Below are 8,797 nucleotides of genomic sequence, written 5' to 3'. Positions count from 1 at the left end.
TAAACTTCTTCACAACAGTATTACGGACCTCCCTGGTGTGTTCCTTGGTCTTCATGATGCTCTCTGTGCTTTCACAGAGACTATCACAGAGCAGGTGCATTTATACAGAGACTTGATCACACACAGGTGGATTCCATTTCAGCTTCACACTAAGATATAAAATGTTATTTTTTGTGAAAATCACCAACAAGTGGGACACAATTGTGAGTGGACGAAATCGATTGGATTTTTAAACTTTTTTAGCAAATAAAAACTGAAAAGTGGTGCGTGCAAAATTATTCGGCCCCTTACTTTCGTGCAGCACCTCACTCCAGAAGTTCAGCGAGGATCTCTGAATGATCCAATGTTGTCCAATGACTGATGATGATAAATAGAATCCACCTGTGTGTGATCAAGTCTCTGTATAATGCACCTGCTCTGTGATAGTCTCTGTGAAAGCACAGAGAGCATCATGAAGACCAAGGAACACACCAGGGAGGTCCGTAATACTGTTGTGAAGAAGTTAAAGCCGGATTTTGGATACAAAAAGATTTCCCAAGCTTTAAACATCCCAAGGAGCACTGTGCAAGTGATCATTTGAAATGGAAGGAGTATCAGACCACTGAAAATCTACTAAGACCTTGGCCGTCCCTGTAAACTTTCAGCTCAGACAAGGAGAAGACTGATCAGAGATGCCGCCAAGAGGCCATGATCACTCTGGATGAACTGCAGAGAACACGCTGAGGTGGGAGAGTCTGTCCTAGACAAACAATCAGTTCGCTCACTGCCAAATCTGGCCTTCATGGAAGAGTGCAGAGAAAAGCCATTTCTCAAAGATATCCATAAAAAGTCTCGTCTAAAGTTTGCCACAAGCCCCGGAACACACCAAACATGTGGAAGAAGTGCCTGGTCAGATGAACCAAAATCAAACTTTTTGGCCACAATGCAAAATGATATGTTTGGCGTAAAAGCAACACAGCTCATCACCCTCAACACACCATCCCCACTGTCAAACATGGTGGTGGCAGCATCATGGTTTGGGCCTGCTTTCTTTCAGCAGGACAGGGAAGATGGTTAAATTGAGAGGAAGATGGATGCAGCCAATACAGGACCATTCTGGATAAAACCTGTTGGAGTCTGCAAAACCTGAAACTGGATGGATATTATCTTCCAACAAGACAATGATCCCAAACATACAGCAAAATCTACAAAGGAATAGTTCACAAATAAACGTATCCAGGTGTTAGAATGGCCAAGTCAGTCCAGACCTGAACCAATCGAGATTTGGAAAGAACTGAAAACGGCTGTTCACAAACGCTCTCCATCCAACCTCACTGAGCTCGAGCTGTTTTGTAAGAAGAAATGGGCAAGAATTTCATCTCTCTCGATGTGCAAAACTGATAGAGACATACCCCAATGACTTGGAGCTGTATCGCAGCAAAGGTGGCTCTACAAGTATTAACGAAGGGGCCGAATAATTTTGCACGCACCACTTTTCAGTTTTTTATTTGCTAAAAAGTTTAAATATCCATAGATTTCGTTCCACTTCACAATTGTGTCCCACTTGTGGTGTTCTTCACAAAATTTATTTTTCATATCTTTATGTTTGAAGCCTGAAATGTGTCAAAAAGTTCAAGGGGGCCAATACTTTCGCAAGGCACTGTACATGTCTTCTGTATGTCTAAATATTTCAGAAAACATATCCGTAACACCACATGCTCCCCATGTATGCATGTGACTTTTGTAGTGACATTCATATTGTTACATATTGTAATCTGGTAACAATTTAGCTAGTGGGCCTGTATTAGGTAGCATCTAGTCCCTTACCACATGTCCAGTATGGTATAATTGTTCAAGCATTATAAGGAGAGAGCTAATGTTTTAAAACAAAATCACACTGGCAAACAACAAGAAGGGTGGGAATCAAATTGTCTTTTGGCAAAATGTCCAAGAAAAATGTACAAAAGCTGTGTCTCACTGTAAACTTGTTGACAGTTCACACACCTCTTAGTCTACTTTTATTGAAATCTGCAGAGTACACAAATCATTTAAACATGGCTGTATTAGTAGTAAGACTGTTGAATACATTTCATTCCTTTGGTTTACATCCAACAGAAATATTTTTTGGTCAGCAGGGGAAAGTAAGAGACCCGTTAGAATTTCCAGAGGTAAAGAAAGAAATAATATCTCCCCCGACGGGTCCCCAGATCATATAGGAGACAAGACAGCAACAACCAATCAGATCTGAAAAAGCCCACTGGTCTCAAGGTGGAACACAGCCCGGTCTTTAGGTCCTTGCAGCTTACCCTTGAAAAGTAGTATGCTTTTTGAATAAACACGTCTGATGTTACAAGTTTTTGTGAAGATTTACTTTTTTTGGTTCCATTTGGAAAATGTTGATTAATTCTGCAAAGAGAATAATATAATATAAATCAAAAGGCAAAACCATATCAAGATGTTACCCTTGTCTTGAACGTGAAACACTTTTCTTTTTCAGCAGCGGAGACCGAAAATGTTCTCCCAGAAACTTCCAGAAAGTTAAATAAGAAAATGTCTCCCTGCCCAAGAACAATGAATGGATTGAAATATTCCTGGCTGCCCGCCAGACCTCTTTCTGTCCGTCTCCTCCTTATTGAGAGGATGAATGTAAGATTGTGGAACTCCCATACTCACAGTTAGATAACAGTCTTTCACTCCTTTGACATCAGTAATGTATTTACATGATCCATTGTAGGTGAAAACGTTTTTGCTAATTCTATAACCATGACCACATATATTACTTAAGCTCTTGACACTATTGGAACTTTTTTCCCAGCATTGAAAAGATTGTATAGCAAGATAATGTTTGTTTTCACTTACTGTAGTGACACTGCATGTTTATTTCACTAGCTCAAGAGTTTTAAACTGTTACATAAATGACCCCATTGCTCTCCAACCCCTAACTGTAAATTGATATGTGAAAAGCATGTATATATTGACCTCCTGCTCTCTGTCCAAACTCTGAGGCCAGCTGCTTAACACTGTGCTTATTTTGGACCCTCACAGCTGCTGAGAGGTCAGCCCAAACCTTTGGTTTGACCTGCTCCCCTCTCCTCACCCCACGGGGTCCCCACTCCCTGTCTCCCCTGCCCCCACCCTGTGGACACCCCCCTCGCCAATCCTGCTGCTGCCACACCTCGCTCTACAGTCAACAGTAAAGAACACTTCGGGCCTGCTCTTTCAACAGTGCAGAAAAGACACAACTCATCCAAAACTCAATCCATCAAGTCTATCCCCTCTCTCCTTCACTGACCCCTATAGGTCAACCCCTGCACACTGTGCTCTCACTGGACCTTGTGCAATAGAGGTAAAACAGCACATCTCTTACAACCCATGTACTGTAGGTCTTATGACCTACGTAGTGTGGATTCTGTGTTAAAGGTTACAATACCATTTAAAGATTTTAGTGTATTATACCACAGCTCCCTTTCACCTCATGACACACAAAATGTGGCATGTATCTGTGAATACGTTAAGTAGTTAATTGCAGCTAGACTTCATTATCTTAAAAATGTTAACTACTCACCTTTTCATTAGTTCTAATGATTGGTGGGGTTTCTTGTATTTAACATCTTTGAGTGATTCACATATCCTTGCACTACTGGAAGTCTTGACTTCACTGACAGTCATGTGAGAATCACTAGAGTGACATAATGGAGTTTTGAATTTTTAGATGCTTAAGCGTTCATAGACGTTATGTAGGATTAAGGAATTGGTCTGTGACCTTAGCATTGCTGGCTGTAATTCTCAGCCAGATGAAAATATGGCAGGAAAGTAATAAGGTAACACTTCCCTCTGTAATAATCATTTGAGTTTTGAGTTTTTTTTATTATTTACATTGATCTCAACCTGCCCAACCCTCAACTGTTAAGCTGCTAATGGACACATTAGAGGATAAATTAGAAGATACCAGATAAATGCATTTAATTAAATAGATTGTTGAAATTGCAAATGATAATGTAAATAATTTAGTAATATGTTAACTCCGGACAGAGCATTTAATAGCACTACATCAATTTATTGTGCCTCTTAATTTATTGTTGATAATGTCTTTTTAATTTTACTGTCCCCTATCTATGACAGACATGATATTAGATAACCACTAAATGAGTGGCCATATTCTTATTGTCCATTATTTTGTCACACTCATTCCTTTCCTCTCCATTCCTTATTTGTTTTCGAATAAGTCCAATCCAGCAGCATCTACCCTCAACACCTCGATCTCCTTTGTCTCTGTCCCCTCAGCCACTGTTGACATCCACACTACTCGAGCTGAAAAGCCATCAATGCCCTCTCCTCCTCCTAATCTCCACTCCCAGAAGACACCATCAACCACGGGAGCCATTATAGCTTTAGTAAAGTCTTCAGTATCCTGGCTTTCACTGAGCCATCATCCACTAAGTCATCATTACTCACAAGAAGAGTAAAGGACAGCCCAGTTGCCCTGGCTGTGTCTCATAAGCAGAGTGTAGGGCTTTACCACACTTTATATTTTGATGATGATTGTAGTTGAATGATGGAGGGATGAGAGCACTAAAGACCTAATCACTGAGTTATGTAATGTTGAGTTTTTAAATATTTTTAGCCATCAACACAAACTAATGCTTACTGTCCATCCTGACGAAACACCATTCAGACCGAAAGCCTGAACAGCTTCTTATCTCAGGTAAAAGACCTTTTGTGTTCAACTTGGTTGTTGACAGCGTATTAAGATCAGTGCTACAGTCTAATCCCCAGATAATCCCATTAAACCTAACAAGTTTAATAAATTAGTATAATCACATCTGTGTAATAGTCATCAGAGAATTAATTCTCCCAATGGGGCTCCAGTTCAAACACTGATCTGCTTCAAAGGGAACCCCTGTGTTAAGAAATCAGTTATACTGGGTAATGTATTATAACTGCTGTTTTTTTTTTACAGGACCCAGTCGTAAGCGCCACACCTCCTCGTCCGATTTCAGAGGAAGATAAGAAGAGAGAGAGAAAGCAAGATGAGAGGGCAGCGTTCTCCTCGGATTAACCAAGGAAGTTGTTCAGTCCTGTAAGTCCAGTTACCTGTGAATTAATTAGTTTGTCAATTCAGTCCAAAATCACACTTCCAATGTCTTTAGATCAAGCAAGCAAAACCCGGAGGAGGGCTTCTCCCTAAAATGAGAAAAGCTGGCCACCTTAAGGGTCAGCCACTTAAGTATGTGAGTCTGTGCTGTAGTTGTCACTATCTGCTGGCTAATCCCTTCACTTTAACCAGCTGTAGCAAAGCAGACATGGAAGTTGGCTTGGTCTTCAGGAGTTGTAGCCCTAATGCATCCATCGTTGAAGCATTTTTCACCACAGATAAACTGAACACACCCTGCACTGCTGCTTCCACGGCTATTACGTTACGTTACTTTATACTCATCGACAACGCACCTTCATCTTTTTGTTGTTGTTGCTTTCTCTGTCTCCTCTCCACCGCACACTTGTACTGTTATTTGGTACTGGTACCAACAGTACCTTTTTGGGGTCCTTTCTCTCTGTAATAACAAAACTATTTCATCTTGTAAAATAGTAAGTCCAAACCTAAACCCTCTCTACCTTCCTCTCTCCTCCAAAACCCTACAACCTCCAGGCTTTCACCAGCCTTTTCAGAACCCCTGATATATAAGTCTAAGCTCTCCCGAAATGAAGGTGGACAATCCCCATTTAAAATCTTAGTTTTTCACATTATCATTATTAGTAGTGTATTTGAGCTTTTGCTGTGGGTTTGACTGTTCATAGTTTTTCTTATGTATTTTATTGAGAACCAGAGATGCACCAGTTTTTGTTTTTTGTTTTGTATCCCCCCCAGCTTGTTTGGTGTGGTAGAACATAACACACCTTGCCAACCCAAACCCCAGAGTAATGAAACAAAATAGAATGACAAATAAAACTAGAACTGCACGCAGTTTCACACGGGGTCCAAGCCTCCCCCGCCAGTCTCCCCAGCGAACCGGGAAATGTCCTATGTTGATCAGAGCGCCCCCTAAGGGCCTGTCTTTACCCCATTTGGCAGTGGCCTCCGGCGGCGGGCGAAACATCCATTACCGTTTGGTTTTTTATAGCATTTACTGCGGCAGAATATTGCAATTGCAATTTCCCCTGTAATGCATTGCTTTGTCACAAACCAACAAACGTTGATTATAGCGCCCCTTAATGCCCATCTGTTACCAATTCGTTATGAAGCCCCCCGGCGCATGCCAACATCAACCCAAGTTTGGTGTCGATACCACGTATTTGGCCGAGATAAGGCAAAGTCTGTTCGTGAAAACCACCTTTTTGTATTTGTAGCGCCCTAGTGGCCAATGTTCGTGACATTTGTTACAGAGCCTCAGGGGATCATAGCAAGTAATTTGTAATTTGGCTTTGATAGCATTTATTTTGACCGAAATATGGCAAAGTTTGTTCATGAAAACAACGCCCCTTTTTTGTATTTTGTAGCGCCCCCTAGTGGCCATGTTCGTCAAATTTGGTACAGAGCCTCAGGGGTCATAGCAAGTAATATTCTAAAGTTTGGCTTTGTAACATTTGTCTTGGCCGAGTATGGCAACGGAAATGGTTTCCATAGCTAGCTACACAACTTTGTTTGCGCGTAATACCACATTTTTATCCTTAATAATCTTTTCTGCAAACTTTTGTCAGGTTGGTCTGGAGAGGTATGTGCCAATTTTCGTGCAGATCCATTGCACGGTCTCGGAGGAGATAGAAAAAGTAGGTTTTTTGATAAATCGCCATTTTTTCCACGCATAAAAGTCTCGGCGGAAATGGGCGTGGCTATATCACGAGACTCAGTAGGATCCAGGGAACGCTGGATGTTAATTTTTTTTAAATTTCCGATGTACGGTTTGGTAGTTATAGGGCCAACGTTTTTTTCTCTGCTATAGCGCCACCTAGTGGTGGAAGTGGTCAATTTTTTGTGCTGAGGTCTTTGCGGACTTTTGACGAGTCCTGAAAATGGCGTCGCCACCATGTACGTTTAGGCTGCAGCACCACTTTTATGCGGAGAAAATAATAAGAGAAACAGGCAACCGTCGCCTTGCATAACCAGCGGTGCACGCATCCTCGGCTTGGACCCCTAAAAATTGCTCCAACTTAGGAAGGAGAAACATGTGATTATTAACAAATAGAGCTGCGTGGAGAAGGGTGAAGTAGCTTGAAATGCTGCCTGAATTGTCTCCATATGTTTTTTACAGTGGAGAGTAAAACATAGTGTTTTTTGTGTACAAAGGACAACAGAACCCAAAGGCTGATGCTGTCATGAAGACGACGAGATAGTTATCTTCCATGACACACTGATCCGGTTTAGAGGGACTGCACCAGTCCGAATTTTATCAATGGTAGTCGCCCAGTACATAAATAACAGGTTAGGCAAAGCAAGCCCCCCGTTCCGTTGTTTTCCCTTCAGAATTATTTAGGCGCCCTTGGGTTCTTACCAGCTCATATCATTGTCGAAATTGTTTTATATAGCATAAGAAAAAAAGGCAGAAATGGCAGAAATATTGGTAGAGACTGGAAAAGACCAAAAGGTCTGGGCAAACCATATCGGCCAATCGGAACGGTAAAGCACCTGCCAGGATTTTTTTGCTGCCTCATTTTATAGGGAAACCCCTACTTTTCTTGATGTTAAAACTTATAGCCCTGAAAAACAGCCAATGTTGCCAGTATTTTGCAGAATAATGTCCAGCAGTTGGTGGGTCGGTTGATAAAGTAGAGATTGTCAGCATAAAGAGCTTGAGATGTCCTAACCAGCCCGTACAAGACACCAGTAAGGAGTGGGGGATTTAAGAGCACTGGAGGGTTCTATAGCTACAGCAAAGAGCAACGGGGGAGTGGGCAGCCCTAGTTATAGGGAATAGTTGGGCCTCTGCGAATTGTTATTACATAGGCCATAGGCCCGATAAAACTGTATCCAGAAATAAATTTAGACCCAAAACCAAATTTAAATAAACACAAAACTAGTCCCACTCAACCCGATCAAAGCTTTCTCCGCATCTAATGATATACAACTTCAGCAGACTGAGAAGTGTCAGAAAAAGCACGATATTTAAGAGTTTCTAACATTAGAAGATAACTGTTGTCCCTGACAAACCCAGTTAGATCTTCAGAGCTATATCTGGCTGGCATGGATCCAATTGACAAGCCAGACTTTAGCTATAGTTTTACATCTTGAATTAAAACATTCTCCGGCCTCCAACTAATACAATTCTCTGGACATTATCTTTCTTTAAGATAAGCGAAATCAAAGCCGATTCAGAGTTGGAGGGAGAGACCCTCCCTCCAAAGTAGAGACGCACAAAGCAAAATTACCAAAATTATATGAGGCAGCCACTACACGTCTCTTTCCACTACATAGTTCCCCGGGTTTGACTATTCCAATGGTTATTGTCAGCTCACTCACTGTACATACAAATGTTTGATTCGTTAGCTTTTATAATTAGCTGGCTTTTTTCTTTCCAACCATCGTCCCAAATTTGTCTCACACTTGCACCACTTTATTGCATTGTCCTGACCTCCCTGGACAGATTAACACTCCAGAAGCAAACGTAGTCTTAATTTTCAATATATTTGTCATTTCTTGATTGGTATTGTGTGTGCTTTTGCCATGGCAACCTGGTATACGGTAATTTAAATAATTTTATTATACTCTCTGTAACTACATAGTTTTTTTTGGATGTTATCTTTTGCTTACGGATCAGTGGTCTGTCTGTTCCTTTCAGTCGCTGAGTGTCTGTTGAGGGTGAATCTCTCTCAACCACAACAACGG

General features: G+C 41.2%; 1 protein-coding gene across 12 annotated transcripts in view; it reads right to left on the bottom strand.

Annotated features, from left to right (window-relative positions):
- The window catches only part of sycp2 (synaptonemal complex protein 2), a 46,899-nt gene that overhangs the window by 14,001 nt on the left and 24,101 nt on the right, over nt 1-8,797 (bottom strand). The gene's annotated exons all lie outside the window — the stretch shown is intronic.

The sequence above is a fragment of the Etheostoma spectabile genome, chromosome 7, assembly GCF_008692095.1.
Source record: "Etheostoma spectabile isolate EspeVRDwgs_2016 chromosome 7, UIUC_Espe_1.0, whole genome shotgun sequence".
Lineage (NCBI taxonomy): Eukaryota > Metazoa > Chordata > Actinopteri > Perciformes > Percidae > Etheostoma > Etheostoma spectabile.
The sequence above is the reverse complement of the archived record's forward strand: the minus strand, read 5'-3'. Positions and strand labels throughout refer to the sequence as shown.